At 39.3% G+C, this 16508-nt stretch overlaps 2 protein-coding genes across 5 annotated transcripts in view; one reads left to right on the forward strand and one right to left on the reverse strand.

The window, feature by feature from the left end:
• Positions 1-16508, reverse strand: part of LOC126745416 (39S ribosomal protein L43, mitochondrial) — a 93206-nt gene that overhangs the window by 20085 nt on the left and 56613 nt on the right. The window lies entirely within an intron of this gene.
• The window catches only part of LOC126745401 (protein draper), an 86868-nt gene that overhangs the window by 6285 nt on the left and 64075 nt on the right, over positions 1-16508 (forward strand). The window lies entirely within an intron of this gene.

Genomic DNA, 16508 nt, shown 5'->3' on the forward strand with positions numbered 1-16508 from the left:
AATCGTATATTATTTTAATTTTCTCTTTAAGGTTTAATGAGGGTGTTGCGACGGGTCGAAAACCCGCATGTGGCACACATAGCAAAGCGGGTTGGGAGTAGAAAATTTCGGTTTTTTATTCTGTTTAATAAGTGCTTTTGTTATCTTGCTGGACTCCCAATAATAAGTTATTATTCACTTAAATTCATTTATTGACTCAACATACAGTTAAGCTTTTTATTTTTATCTAAAAGTAAGTGTCTTTCTAGTGGGGGATTCCCATGCCAACATATCTCAATCTACTGCGCAAATAATTTTATCAACCAGATTTACTCAGACACTTATTATTATTATTATTATTATTATTATTATTATTATTATTATTATCAAAAGATCCACTAGCTATAGGAATGATTAATTAAAGATAGTGCTCATTAGGTAGTTCAGTTTCATTTATCCTATTGTGTCTTATCTTTATAGAATCCCTTTTTAGAAAATACATACAAATATCTGTTGACAGTAATTGACGTGATAAGCGTGCTAGTGTAAATAAAGCAAAGTTTTTGACATTTATTTAATTTTCATGAAAAATGGGTATAATGTATTGAAGTTAAATATTACTGAGATCTGTGTAAATTATTCTTAAATTAGAAGACAATATTTATCTCTACTGAAAGAATTTTAAGTCCGATGGTCGTTTGCCAAATACTAAAAATAAAATTACTCCAGACTATGTATGTATATATATGCTCCTTGATCTGCAAATAGGATGTTATTATTTTCGAAAGTCGTTTGACGTATACGCATTTATATTTTTGTTCAGAGCCATCATAAACTCGATTAATAATTTCGTTACTTAGTTCGTTTAGATTTTTTTCAGAATTTTTTTTTTTTTCGAATTCGAACTAACTATACCAGCGGATTGTTCTCATCAAGTAGATCACGAAAATACCGGGTTATAACAGGATTCGATCAGAAATAAGGGAATGAGAGCACTTTGAAAATTCGGAAATTGTCACTTTTTGACCTCGTTTTTGAGGCCAAAAATGGGCATCAAAAATGCCATATCTCGGCTATCGTAAAAGCTACGATCGTGCGGATGGTCTCGTTGGATTCAGAAAGACAAAACTAAGACAAAACCGTTGGAATTTTCCCGATAGCTCCCATAGAAGCCCAGATATCGGCCTTCAAAGTTTGGGTTTTTTCATTTTTCGGGTATACCCCCCCGTTTGGATTTTTTTCAGAAAATTTTTTTTTTTTCGAATTCGAACCAACTATACCAGCGGATTGTTCTCATCAAGTAGATCACGAAAATACCGGGTTATATGGGAATCCGAGCAGAACTAAGAAATGGAGTATTTTTTTGACCTCGTTTTTGAGGCCAAAAATGAGCATCAAAAATGCCATATCTCGGCTATCGTAAAAGCTACGATCGTGCGGATGGTCTCGTTGGATTCAGAAAGACAAAACTAAGACAAAACCGTTGGAATTTTCCCGATAGCTCCCATAGAAGCCCAGATATCGGCCTTCAAAGTTTGGGTTTTTTCATTTTTCGGGTATACCCCCCCGTTTGGATTTTTTTCAGAAATTTTTTTTTTTTTCGAATTCGAACCAACTATACCAGCGGATTGTTCTCATCAAGTAGATCACGAAAATACCGGGTTATAAGGGAATCCGAGCAGAACTAAGAAATCGAGTATTTTTTCGACCTCGTTTTTGAGGCCAAAAATGGGCATCAAAAATGCCATATCTCGGCTATCGTAAAAGCTACGATTATGCAGATGGTCTCGTTGGATTCAGAACGACGAAACTAAGACAAAACCGTTGGAATTTTCCCGATAGCTTCCATAGAAGCCGAGATATCGGCCTTCAAAGTTTGGGTTTTTTCATTTTTCGGGTATACCCCCCCGTTTGAATTTTTTTCAGAAAAATTTTTTTTTTCGAATTCGAACCAACTATACCAGCGGATTGTTCTCATCAAGTAGATCACGAAAATACCGGGTTATAAGGGAATCCGGGCAGAACTAAGAAATCGAGTATTTTTTCGACCTCGTTTTTGAGGCCAAAAATGGGCATCAAAAATGCCATATCTCGGCTATCGTAAAAGCTACGATCGTGCGGATGGTCTCGTTGGATTCAGAAAGACAAAACTAAGACAAAACCGTTGGAATTTTCCCGATAGCTCCCATAGAAGCCCAGATATCGGCCTTCAAAGTTTGGGTTTTTTCATTTTTCGGGTATACCCCCCCGTTTGGATTTTTTTCAGAAAAATTTTTTTTTTTTTCGAATTCGAACCAACTATACCAGCGGATTGTTCTCATCAAGTAGATCACGAAAATACCGGGTTATAAGGGAATCCGAGCAGAACTAAGAAATCGAGTATTTTTTCGACCTCGTTTTTGAGGCCAAAAATGGGCATCAAAAATGCCATATCTCGGCTATCGTAAAAGCTACGATCGTGCGGATGGTCTCGTTGGATTCAGAAAGACAAAACCGTTGGAATTTTCCCGATAGCTCCCATAGAAGCCCAGATATCGGCCTTCAAAGTTTGGGTTTTTTCATTTTTCGGGTATACCCCCCCGTTTGGATTTTTTTCAGAAAATTTTTTTTTTTTCGAATTCGAACCAACTATACCAGCGGATTGTTCTCATCAAGTAGATCACGAAAATACCGGGTTATATGGGAATCCGAGCAGAACTAAGAAATGGAGTATTTTTTTGACCTCGTTTTTGAGGCCAAAAATGGGCATCAAAAATGCCATATCTCGGCTATCGTAAAAGCTACGATCGTGCGGATGGTCTCGTTGGATTCAGAAAGACAAAACTAAGACAAAACCGTTGGAATTTTCCCGATAGCTCCCATAGAAGCCCAGATATCGGCCTTCAAAGTTTGGGTTTTTTCATTTTTCGGGTATACCCCCCCGTTTGGATTTTTTTCAGAAATTTTTTTTTTTTTCGAATTCGAACCAACTATACCAGCGGATTGTTCTCATCAAGTAGATCACGAAAATACCGGGTTATAAGGGAATCCGAGCAGAACTAAGAAATCGAGTATTTTTTCGACCTCGTTTTTGAGGCCAAAAATGGGCATCAAAAATGCCATATCTCGGCTATCGTGAAAGCTACGATCATGCGGATGGTCTCGTTGGATTCAGAAAGACGAAACTAAGACAAAACCGTTGGAATTTTCCCGATAGCTCCCATAGAAGCCGAGATATGGGCCTTCAAAGTTTGGGTTTTTTCATTTTTCGGGTATACCCCCCCGTTTGGATTTTTTTCAGAAAATTTTTTTTTTTTCGAATTCGAACCAACTATACCAGCGGATTGTTCTCATCAAGTAGATCACGAAAATACCGGGTTATATGGGAATCCGAGCAGAACTAAGAAATGGAGTATTTTTTTGACCTCGTTTTTGAGGCCAAAAATGGGCATCAAAAATGCCATATCTCGGCTATCGTAAAAGCTACGATCGTGCGGATGGTCTCGTTGGATTCAGAAAGACAAAACTAAGACAAAACCGTTGGAATTTTCCCGATAGCTCCCATAGAAGCCCAGATATCGGCCTTCAAAGTTTGGGTTTTTTCATTTTTCGGGTATACCCCCCCGTTTGGATTTTTTTTCAGAATTTTTTTTTTTTCGAATTCGAACTAACTATACCAGCGGATTGTTCTCATCAAGTAGATCACGAAAATACCGGGTTATAAGGAAATCCGAGCAGAATTAAGAAATCGAGTATTTTTTCGACCTCGTTTTTGAGGCCAAAAATGGGCATCAAAAATGCCATATCTCGGCTATCGTAAAAGCTACGATCGTGCGGATGGTCTTGTTGGATTCAGAAAGACGAAACTAAGACAAAACCGTTGGAATTTTCCCGATAGCTCCCATAGAAGCCGAGATATGGGCCTTCAAAGTTTGGGTTTTTTCATTTTTCGGGTATACCCCCCCGTTTGGATTTTTTTCAGAAAATTTTTTTTTTTCGAATTCGAACTAACTATACCAGCGGATTGTTCTCATTAAGTAGATCACGAAAATACCGGGTTATAAGGAAATCCGAGCAGAACTAAGAAATCGAGTATTTTTTCGACCTCGTTTTTGAGGCCAAAAATGGGCATCAAAAATGCCATATCTCGGCTATCGTAAAAGCTACGATCGTGCGGATGGTCTTGTTGGATTCAGAAAGACGAAACTAAGACAAAACCGTTGGAATTTTCCCGATAGCTCCCATAGAAGCCGAGATATGGGCCTTCAAAGTTTGGGTTTTTTCATTTTTCGGGTATACCCCCCCGTTTGGATTTTTTTCAGATTTTTTTTTTTTTCGAATTCGAACCAACTATACCAGCGGATTGTTCTCATCAAGTAGATCACGAAAATACCGGGTTATAAGGGAATCCGAGCAGAACTAAGAAATCGAGTATTTTTTCGACCTCGTTTTTGAGGCCAAAAATGGGCATCAAAAATGCCATATCTCGGCTATCGTAAAAGCTACGATCGTGCGGATGGTCTTGTTGGATTCAGAAAGACGAAACTAAGACAAAACCGTTGGAATTTTCCCGATAGCTCCCATAGAAGCCGAGATATGGGCCTTCAAAGTTTGGGTTTTTTCATTTTTCGGGTATACCCCCCCGTTTGGATTTTTTTCAGAAAAATTTTTTTTTTCGAATTCGAACTAACTATACCAGCGGATTGTTCTCATTAAGTAGATCACGAAAATACCGGGTTATAAGGAAATCCGAGCAGAACTAAGAAATCGAGTATTTTTTCGACCTCGTTTTTGAGGCCAAAAATGGGCATCAAAAATGCCATATCTCGGCTATCGTAAAAGCTACGATCGTGCGGATGGTCTTGTTGGATTCAGAAAGACGAAACTAAGACAAAACCGTTGGAATTTTCCCGATAGCTCCCATAGAAGCCGAGATATGGGCCTTCAAAGTTTGGGTTTTTTCATTTTTCGGGTATACCCCCCCGTTTGGATTTTTTTCAGATTTTTTTTTTTTTTCGAATTCGAACCAACTATACCAGCGGATTGTTCTCATCAAGTAGATCACGAAAATACCGGGTTATAAGGGAATCCGAGCAGAACTAAGAAATCGAGTATTTTTTCGACCTCGTTTTTGAGGCCAAAAATGGGCATCAAAAATGCCATATCTCGGCTATCGTAAAAGCTACGATCGTGCGGATGGTCTTGTTGGATTCAGAAAGACGAAACTAAGACAAAACCGTTGGAATTTTCCCGATAGCTCCCATAGAAGCCGAGATATGGGACTTCAAAGTTTGGGTTTTTTCATTTTTCGGGTATACCCCCCCGTTTGGATTTTTTTCAGAAAATTTTTTTTTTCGAATTTGAACTAACTATACCAGCGGATTGTTCTCATCAAGTAGATCACGAAAATACCGGGCTATAAGAAAATCCGAGCAGAATTAAGAAATCGAGTATTTTTTCGACCTCGTTTTTGAGGCCAAAAATGGGCATCAAAAATGCCATATCTCGGCTATCGTAAAAGCTACGATCATGCGGATGGTCTCGTTGGATTCAGAACGACGAAACTAAGACAAAACCGTTGGAATTTTCCCGATAGCTCCCATAGAAGCCGAGATATGGGCCTTCAAAGTTTGGGTTTTATCATTTTTTGGGTATACCCCCCCGTTTGGATTTTTTTCAGAATTTTTTTTTTTCGAATTCGAACTAACTATACCAGCGGATTGTTCTCATCAAGTAGATCACGAAAATACCGGGTTATAAGGGAATCCGAGCAGAACTAAGAAATCGAGTATTTTTTCGACCTCGTTTTTGAGGCCAAAAATGGGCATCAAAAATGCCATATCTCGGCTATCGTAAAAGCTACGATCGTGCGGATGGTCTTGTTGGATTCAGAAAGACGAAACTAAAACAAAACCGTTGGAATTTTCCCGATAGCTCCCATAGAAGCCGAGATATGGGCCTTCAAAGTTTGGGTTTTATCATTTTTCGGGTATACCCCCCCGTTTGGATTTTTTTCAGAAAATTTTTTTTTTTCGAATTCGAACTAACTATACCAGCGGATTGTTCTCATCAAGTAGATCACGAAAATACCGGGTTATAAGGGAATCCGAGCAGAACTAAGAAATCGAGTATTTTTTCGACCTCGTTTTTGAGGCCAAAAATGGGCATCAAAAATGCCATATCTCGGCTATCGTAAAAGCTACGATCGTGCGGATGGTCTTGTTGGATTCAGAAAGACGAAACTAAAACAAAACCGTTGGAATTTTCCCGATAGCTCCCATAGAAGCCGAGATATGGGCCTTCAAAGTTTGGGTTTTATCATTTTTTGGGTATACCCCCCCGTTTGGATTTTTTTCAGAATTTTTTTTTTTTCGAATTCGAACTAACTATACCAGCGGATTGTTCTCATCAAGTAGATCACGAAAATACCGGGTTATAAGAAAATCCGAGCAGAATTAAGAAATCGAGTATTTTTTCGACCTCGTTTTTGAGGCCAAAAATGGGCATCAAAAATGCCATATCTCGGCTATCGTAAAAGCTACGATCATGCGGATGGTCTCGTTGGATTCAGAAAGACGAAACTAAGACAAAACCGTTGGAATTTTCCCGATAGCTCCCATAGAAGCCGAGATATGGGCCTTCAAAGTTTGGGTTTTATCATTTTTTGGGTATACCCCCCCGTTTGGATTTTTTTCAGAAAATTTTTTTTTTTCGAATTCGAACTAACTATACCAGCGGATTGTTCTCATCAAGTAGATCACGAAAATACCGGGTTATAAGGGAATCCGAGCAGAACTAAGAAATCGAGTATTTTTTCGACCTCGTTTTTGAGGCCAAAAATGGGCATCAAAAATGCCATATCTCGGCTATCGTAAAAGCTACGATCATGCGGATGGTCTCGTTGGATTCAGAAAGACGAAACTAAGACAAAACCGTTGGAATTTTCCCGATAGCTTTCATAGAAGCCGAGATATGGGCCTTCAAAGTTTGGGTTTTTTCATTTTTCGGGTATACCCCGTTTGGATTTTTTTCAGAATTTTTTTTTTTTCGAATTCGAACTAACTATACCAGCGGATTGTTCTCATCAAGTAGATCACGAAAATACCGGGTTATAAGGGAATCCGAGCAGAATTAAGAAATCGAGTATTTTTTCGACCTCGTTTTTGAGGCCAAAAATGGGCATCAAAAACGCCATATCTCGGCTATCGTAAAAGCTACGATCGTGCGGATGGTCTCGTTGGATTCAGAACGACGAAACTAAGACAAAACCGTTGGAATTTTCCAGTTAGCTCCCATAGAAGCCGAGATATCGGCCTTCAAAGTTTGGGTTTTTTCATTTTTCGGGTATACCCCCCCGTTTGGATTTTTTTTCAGAAATTTTTTTTTTTTTCGAATTCGAACTAACTATACCAGCGGATTGTTCTCATCAAGTAGATCACGAAAATACCGGGTTATAACAGGATTCGATCAGAAATAAGGGAATGAGAGCACTTTGAAAATTCGGAAATTGTCACTTTTTGACCTCGTTTTTGAGGCCAAAAATGGGCATCAAAAATGCCATATCTCGGCTATCGTAAAAGCTACGATCATGCGGATGGTCTTGTTGGATTCAGAACGACGAAACTAAGACAAAACCGTTGGAATTTTCCCGATAGCTCCCATAGAAGCCGAGATATGGGCCTTCAAAATTTGGGTTTTTTCATTTTTCGGGTATACCCCCCCGTTTGGATTTTTTTCAGAATTTTTTTTTTTTCGAATTCGAACTAACTATACCAGCGGATTGTTCTCATCAAGTAGATCACGAAAATACCGGGTTATAAGGAAATCCGAGCAGAACTAAGAAATCGAGTATTTTTTCGACCTCGTTTTTGAGGCCAAAAATGGGCATCAAAAATGCCATATCTCGGCTATCGTAAAAGCTACGATCGTGCGGATGGTCTTGTTGGATTCAGAAAGACGAAACTAAGACAAAACCGTTGGAATTTTCCCGATAGCTCCCATAGAAGCCGAGATATGGGCCTTCAAAGTTTGGGTTTTTTCATTTTTCGGGTATACCCCCCCGTTTGGATTTTTTTCAGAAAATTTTTTTTTTCGAATTCGAACTAACTATACCAGCGGATTGTTCTCATCAAGTAGATCACGAAAATACCGGGTTATAAGAAAATCCGAGCAGAATTAAGAAATCGAGTATTTTTTCGACCTCGTTTTTGAGGCCAAAAATGGGCATCAAAAATGCCATATCTCGGCTATCGTAAAAGCTACGATCGTGCGGATGGTCTTGTTGGATTCAGAAAGACGAAACTAAAACAAAACCGTTGGAATTTTCCCGATAGCTCCCATAGAAGCCGAGATATGGGCCTTCAAAGTTTGGGTTTTATCATTTTTTGGGTATACCCCCCCGTTTGGATTTTTTTCAGAATTTTTTTTTTTTCGAATTCGAACTAACTATACCAGCGGATTGTTCTCATCAAGTAGATCACGAAAATACCGGGTTATAAGAAAATCCGAGCAGAATTAAGAAATCGAGTATTTTTTCGACCTCGTTTTTGAGGCCAAAAATGGGCATCAAAAATGCCATATCTCGGCTATCGTAAAAGCTACGATCATGCGGATGGTCTCGTTGGATTCAGAAAGACGAAACTAAGACAAAACCGTTGGAATTTTCCCGATAGCTCCCATAGAAGCCGAGATATGGGCCTTCAAAGTTTGGGTTTTATCATTTTTTGGGTATACCCCCCCGTTTGGATTTTTTTCAGAAAATTTTTTTTTTTCGAATTCGAACTAACTATACCAGCGGATTGTTCTCATCAAGTAGATCACGAAAATACCGGGTTATAAGGGAATCCGAGCAGAACTAAGAAATCGAGTATTTTTTCGACCTCGTTTTTGAGGCCAAAAATGGGCATCAAAAATGCCATATCTCGGCTATCGTAAAAGCTACGATCATGCGGATGGTCTCGTTGGATTCAGAAAGACGAAACTAAGACAAAACCGTTGGAATTTTCCCGATAGCTTTCATAGAAGCCGAGATATGGGCCTTCAAAGTTTGGGTTTTTTCATTTTTCGGGTATACCCCGTTTGGATTTTTTTCAGAATTTTTTTTTTTTTCGAATTCGAACTAACTATACCAGCGGATTGTTCTCATCAAGTAGATCACGAAAATACCGGGTTATAAGGGAATCCGAGCAGAATTAAGAAATCGAGTATTTTTTCGACCTCGTTTTTGAGGCCAAAAATGGGCATCAAAAACGCCATATCTCGGCTATCGTAAAAGCTACGATCGTGCGGATGGTCTCGTTGGATTCAGAACGACGAAACTAAGACAAAACCGTTGGAATTTTCCAGTTAGCTCCCATAGAAGCCGAGATATCGGCCTTCAAAGTTTGGGTTTTTTCATTTTTCGGGTATACCCCCCCGTTTGGATTTTTTTTCAGAAATTTTTTTTTTTTTCGAATTCGAACTAACTATACCAGCGGATTGTTCTCATCAAGTAGATCACGAAAATACCGGGTTATAACAGGATTCGATCAGAAATAAGGGAATGAGAGCACTTTGAAAATTCGGAAATTGTCACTTTTTGACCTCGTTTTTGAGGCCAAAAATGGGCATCAAAAATGCCATATCTCGGCTATCGTAAAAGCTACGATCATGCGGATGGTCTTGTTGGATTCAGAACGACGAAACTAAGACAAAACCGTTGGAATTTTCCCGATAGCTCCCATAGAAGCCGAGATATGGGCCTTCAAAATTTGGGTTTTTTCATTTTTCGGGTATACCCCCCCGTTTGGATTTTTTTCAGAATTTTTTTTTTTTCGAATTCGAACTAACTATACCAGCGGATTGTTCTCATCAAGTAGATCACGAAAATACCGGGTTATAAGGAAATCCGAGCAGAACTAAGAAATCGAGTATTTTTTCGACCTCGTTTTTGAGGCCAAAAATGGGCATCAAAAATGCCATATCTCGGCTATCGTAAAAGCTACGATCGTGCGGATGGTCTTGTTGGATTCAGAAAGACGAAACTAAGACAAAACCGTTGGAATTTTCCCGATAGCTCCCATAGAAGCCGAGATATGGGCCTTCAAAGTTTGGGTTTTTTCATTTTTCGGGTATACCCCCCCGTTTGGATTTTTTTCAGAAAATTTTTTTTTTCGAATTCGAACTAACTATACCAGCGGATTGTTCTCATCAAGTAGATCACGAAAATACCGGGTTATAAGGGAATCCGAGCAGAATTAAGAAATCGAGTATTTTTTCGACCTCGTTTTTGAGGCCAAAAATGGGCATCAAAAACGCCATATCTCGGCTATCGTAAAAGCTACGATCGTGCGGATGGTCTCGTTGGATTCAGAACGACGAAACTAAGACAAAACCGTTGGAATTTTCCCGATAGCTCCCATAGAAGCCGAGATATCGGCCTTCAAAGTTTGGGTTTTTTCATTTTTCGGGTATACCCCCCCGTTTGCATTTTTTTTCAGAAATTTTTTTTTTTTCGAATTCGAACTAACTATACCAGCGGATTGTTCTCATCAAGTAGATCACGAAAATACCGGGTTATAACAGGATTCGATCAGAAATAAGGGAATGAGAGCACTTTGAAAATTCGGAAATTGTCACTTTTTGACCTCGTTTTTGAGGCCAAAAATGGGCATCAAAAATGCCATATCTCGGCTATCGTAAAAGCTACGATCATGCGGATGGTCTTGTTGGATTCAGAACGACGAAACTAAGACAAAACCGTTGGAATTTTCCCGATAGCTCCCATAGAAGCCGAGATATGGGCCTTCAAAATTTGGTTTTTTTCATTTTTCGGGTATACCCCCCCGTTTGGATTTTTTTCAGAATTTTTTTTTTTTCGAATTCGAACTAACTATACCAGCGGATTGTTCTCATCAAGTAGATCACGAAAATACCGGGTTATAAGGAAATCCGAGCAGAACTAAGAAATCGAGTATTTTTTCGACCTCGTTTTTGAGGCCAAAAATGGGCATCAAAAATGCCATATCTCGGCTATCGTAAAAGCTACGATCGTGCGGATGGTCTTGTTGGATTCAGAAAGACGAAACTAAGACAAAACTGTTGGAATTTTCCCGATAGCTCCCATAGAAGCCGAGATATCGGCCTTCAAAGTTTGGGTTTTTTCATTTTTCGGGTATACCCCCCCGTTTGGATTTTTTTTCAGAATTTTTTTTTTTTCGAATTCGAACTAACTATACCAGCGGATTGTTCTCATCAAGTAGATCACGAAAATACCGGGTTATAAGGAAATCCGAGCAGAATTAAGAAATCGAGTATTTTTTCGACCTCGTTTTTGAGGCCAAAAATGGGCATCAAAAATGCCATATCTCGGCTATCGTAAAAGCTACGATCGTGCGGATGGTGTTGTTGGATTCAGAAAGACGAAACTAAGACAAAACCGTTGGAATTTTCCCGATAGCTCCCATAGAAGCCGAGATATGGGCCTTCAAAGTTTGGGTTTTTTCATTTTTCGAGTATACCCCCCCGTTTGGATTTTTTTCAGAAAATTTTTTTTTTTCGAATTCGAACTAACTATACCAGCGGATTGTTCTCATTAAGTAGATCACGAAAATACCGGGTTATAAGGAAATCCGAGCAGAACTAAGAAATCGAGTATTTTTTCGACCTCGTTTTTGAGGCCAAAAATGGGCATCAAAAATGCCATATCTCGGCTATCGTAAAAGCTACGATCGTGCGGATGGTCTTGTTGGATTCAGAAAGACGAAACTAAGACAAAACCGTTGGAATTTTCCCGATAGCTCCCATAGAAGCCGAGATATGGGCCTTCAAAGTTTGGGTTTTTTCATTTTTCGGGTATACCCCCCCGTTTGGATTTTTTTCAGATTTTTTTTTTTTTTCGAATTCGAACCAACTATACCAGCGGATTGTTCTCATCAAGTAGATCACGAAAATACCGGGTTATAAGGGAATCCGAGCAGAACTAAGAAATCGAGTATTTTTTCGACCTCGTTTTTGAGGCCAAAAATGGGCATCAAAAATGCCATATCTCGGCTATCGTAAAAGCTACGATCGTGCGGATGGTCTTGTTGGATTCAGAAAGACGAAACTAAGACAAAACCGTTGGAATTTTCCCGATAGCTCCCATAGAAGCCGAGATATGGGCCTTCAAAGTTTGGGTTTTTTCATTTTTCGAGTATACCCCCCCGTTTGGATTTTTTTCAGAAAAATTTTTTTTTTCGAATTCGAACTAACTATACCAGCGGATTGTTCTCATTAAGTAGATCACGAAAATACCGGGTTATAAGGGAATCCGGGCAGAACTAAGAAATCGAGTATTTTTTCGACCTCGTTTTTGAGGCCAAAAATGGGCATCAAAAATGCCATATCTCGGCTATCGTAAAAGCTACGATCGTGCGGATGGTCTCGTTGGATTCAGAAAGACAAAACCGTTGGAATTTTCCCGATAGCTCCCATAGAAGCCCAGATATCGGCCTTCAAAGTTTGGGTTTTTTCATTTTTCGGGTATACCCCCCCGTTTGGATTTTTTTCAGAAAATTTTTTTTTTTCGAATTCGAACTAACTATACCAGCGGATTGTTCTCATCAAGTAGATCACGAAAATACCGGGTTATAACAGGATTCGATCAGAAATAAGGGAATGAGAGCACTTTGAAAATTCGGAAATTGTCACTTTTTGACCTCGTTTTTGAGGCCAAAAATGGGCATCAAAAATGCCATATCTCGGCTATCGTGAAAGCTACGATCATGCAGATGGTCTCGTTGGATTCAGAACGACGAAACTAAGACAAAACCGTTGGAATTTTCCCGATAGCTTCCATAGAAGCCGAGATATGGGCCTTCAAAGTTTGGGTTTTTTCATTTTTCGGGTATACCCCCCCGTTTGAATTTTTTTCAGAAAATTTTTTTTTTTTGAATTCGAACTAACTATACCAGCGGATTGTTCTCATCAAGTAGATCACGAAAATACCGGGTTATAACAGGATTCGATCAGAAATAAGGGAATGAGAGCACTTTGAAAATTCGGAAATTGTCACTTTTTGACCTCGTTTTTGAGGCCAAAAATGGGCATCAAAAATGCCATATCTCGGCTATCGTGAAAGCTACGATCATGCAGATGGTCTCGTTGGATTCAGAACGACGAAACTAAGACAAAACCGTTGGAATTTTCCCGATAGCTCCCATAGAAGCCAAGATATCGGCCTTCAAAGTTTGGGTTTTTTCATTTTTCGGGTATACCCCCCCGTTTGGATTTTTTTCAGAAATTTTTTTTTTTTCGAATTCGAACTAACTATACCAGCGGATTGTTCTCATCAAGTAGATCACGAAAATACCGGGTTATAAGGGAATCCGAGCAGAACTAAGAAATCGAGTATTTTTTCGACCTCGTTTTTGAGGCCAAAAATGGGCATCAAAAATGCCATATCTCGGCTATCGTAAAAACTACGATCGTGCGGATGGTCTTGTTGGATTCAGAAAGACGAAACTAAGACAAAACCGTTGGAATTTTCCCGATAGCTCCCATAGAAGCCGAGATATGGGCCTTCAAAGTTTGGGTTTTTTCATTTTTCGGGTATACCCTCCCGTTTGGATTTTTTTCAGAATTTTTTTTTTTTTCGAAATCAAACTAACTATACCAGCGGATTGTTCTCATCAAGTAGATCACGAAAATACCGGGTTATAAGGGAATCCGAGCAGAACTAAGAAATCGAGTATTTTTTCGACCTCGTTTTTGAGGCCAAAAGTGGGCATCAAAAATGCCATATCTCGGCTATCGTAAAAGCTACGATCATGCGGATGGTCTCGTTGGATTCAGAACGACGAAACTAAGACAAAACTGTTGGAATTTTCCCGATAGCTCCCATAGAAGCCAAGATATGGGCCTTCAAAGTTTGGGTTTTTTCATTTTTCGGGTATACCCCCCCGTTTGGATTTTTTTCAGAATTTTTTTTTTTTTCGAATTCGAACTAACTATACCAGCGGATTGTTCTCATTAAGTAGATCACGAAAATACCGGGTTATAAGGGAATCCGAGCAGAACTAAGAAATCGAGTATTTTTTCGACCTCGTTTTTGAGGCCAAAAATGGGCATCAAAAATGCCATATCTCGGCTATCGTAAAAGCTACGATCATGCGGATGGTCTCGTTGGATTCAGAACGACGAAACTAAGACAAAACTGTTGGAATTTTCCCGATAGCTCCCATAGAAGCCAAGATATGGGCCTTCAAAGTTTGGGTTTTTTCATTTTTCGGGTATACCCCCCCGTTTGGATTTTTTTCAGAATTTTTTTTTTTTTCGAATTCGAACTAACTATACCAGCGGATTGTTCTCATTAAGTAGATCACGAAAATACCGGGTTATAAGGGAATCCGAGCAGAACTAAGAAATCGAGTATTTTTTCGACCTCGTTTTTGAGGCCAAAAATGGGCATCAAAAATTCCATATCTCGGCTATCGTAAAAGCTACGATCATGCGGATGGTCTCGTTGGATTCAGAACGACGAAACTAAGACAAAACTGTTGGAATTTTCCCGATAGCTCCCATAGAAGCCAAGATATGGGCCTTCAAAGTTTGGGTTTTTTCATTTTTCGGGTATACCCCCCCGTTTGGATTTTTTTCAGAAAATTTTTTTTTTCGAATTCGAACCAACTATACCAGCGGATTGTTCTCATCAAGTAGATCACGAAAATACCGGGTTATAAGGGAATCCGAGCAGAATTAAGAAATCGAGTATTTTTTCGACCTCGTTTTTGAGGCCAAAAATGGGCATCAAAAACGCCATATCTCGGCTATCGTAAAAGCTACGATCGTACGGATGGTCTCGTTGGATTCAGAACGACGAAACTAAGACAAAACTGTTGGAATTTTCCCGATAGCTCCCATAGAAGCCAAGATATGGGCCTTCAAAGTTTGGGTTTTTTCATTTTTCGGGTATACCCCCCCGTTTGGATTTTTTTCAGAAATTTTTTTTTTTTCGAATTCGAACTAACTATACCAGCGAATTGTTCTCATCAAGTAGATCACGAAAATACCGGGTTATAAGGGAATCCGAGCAGAATTAAGAAATCGAGTATTTTTTCGACCTCGTTTTTGAGGCCAAAAATGGGCATCAAAAACGCCATATCTCGGCTATCGTAAAAGCTACGATCGTACGGATGGTCTTGTTGGATTCAGAAAGACGAAACTAAGACAAAACCGTTGGAATTTTTCCGATAGCTCCCATAGAAGCCGAGATATGGGCCTTCAAAGTTTGGGTTTTTTCATTTTTCGGGTATACCCCCCCGTTTGGATTTTTTTCAGAAAATTTCTTTTTTTCGAATTCGAACTAACTATACCAGCGGATTGTTCTCATCAAGTAGATCACGAAAATACCGGGTTATAAGGGAATCCGAGCAGAACTAAGAAATCGAGTATTTTTTCGACCTCGTTTTTGAGGCCAAAAATGGGCATCAAAAATGCCATATCTCGGCTATCGTAAAAGCTACGATCATGCGGATGGTCTCGTTGGATTCAGAACGACGAAACTAAGACAAAACTGTTGGAATTTTCCCGATAGCTCCCATAGAAGCCAAGATATGGGCCTTCAAAGTTTGGGTTTTTTCATTTTTCGGGTATACCCCCCCGTTTGGATTTTTTTCAGAATTTTTTTTTTTTTCGAATTCGAACTAACTATACCAGCGGATTGTTCTCATTAAGTAGATCACGAAAATACCGGGTTATAAGGGAATCCGAGCAGAACTAAGAAATCGAGTATTTTTTCGACCTCGTTTTTGAGGCCAAAAATGGGCATCAAAAATGCCATATCTCGGCTATCGTAAAAGCTACGATCATGCGGATGGTCTCGTTGGATTCAGAACGACGAAACTAAGACAAAACTGTTGGAATTTTCCCGATAGCTCCCATAGAAGCCAAGATATGGGCCTTCAAAGTTTGGGTTTTTTCATTTTTCGGGTATACCCCCCCGTTTGGATTTTTTTCAGAATTTTTTTTTTTTTCGAATTCGAACTAACTATACCAGCGGATTGTTCTCATTAAGTAGATCACGAAAATACCGGGTTATAAGGGAATCCGAGCAGAACTAAGAAATCGAGTATTTTTTCGACCTCGTTTTTGAGGCCAAAAATGGGCATCAAAAATTCCATATCTCGGCTATCGTAAAAGCTACGATCATGCGGATGGTCTCGTTGGATTCAGAACGACGAAACTAAGACAAAACTGTTGGAATTTTCCCGATAGCTCCCATAGAAGCCAAGATATGGGCCTTCAAAGTTTGGGTTTTTTCATTTTTCGGGTATACCCCCCCGTTTGGATTTTTTTCAGAAAATTTTTTTTTTCGAATTCGAACCAACTATACCAGCGGATTGTTCTCATCAAGTACATCACGAAAATACCGGGTTATAAGGGAATCCGAGCAGAACTAAGAAATCGAGTATTTTTTCGACCTCGTTTTTGAGGCCAAAAATGGGCATCAAAAATGCCATATCTCGGCTATCGTAAAAGCTACGATCGTGCGGATGGTCTTGTTGGATTCAGAAAGACGAAACTAAGACAAA

Source organism: Anthonomus grandis, chromosome 15, assembly GCF_022605725.1.
Source record: "Anthonomus grandis grandis chromosome 15, icAntGran1.3, whole genome shotgun sequence".
In the NCBI taxonomy this organism is placed as follows: domain Eukaryota; kingdom Metazoa; phylum Arthropoda; class Insecta; order Coleoptera; family Curculionidae; genus Anthonomus; species Anthonomus grandis.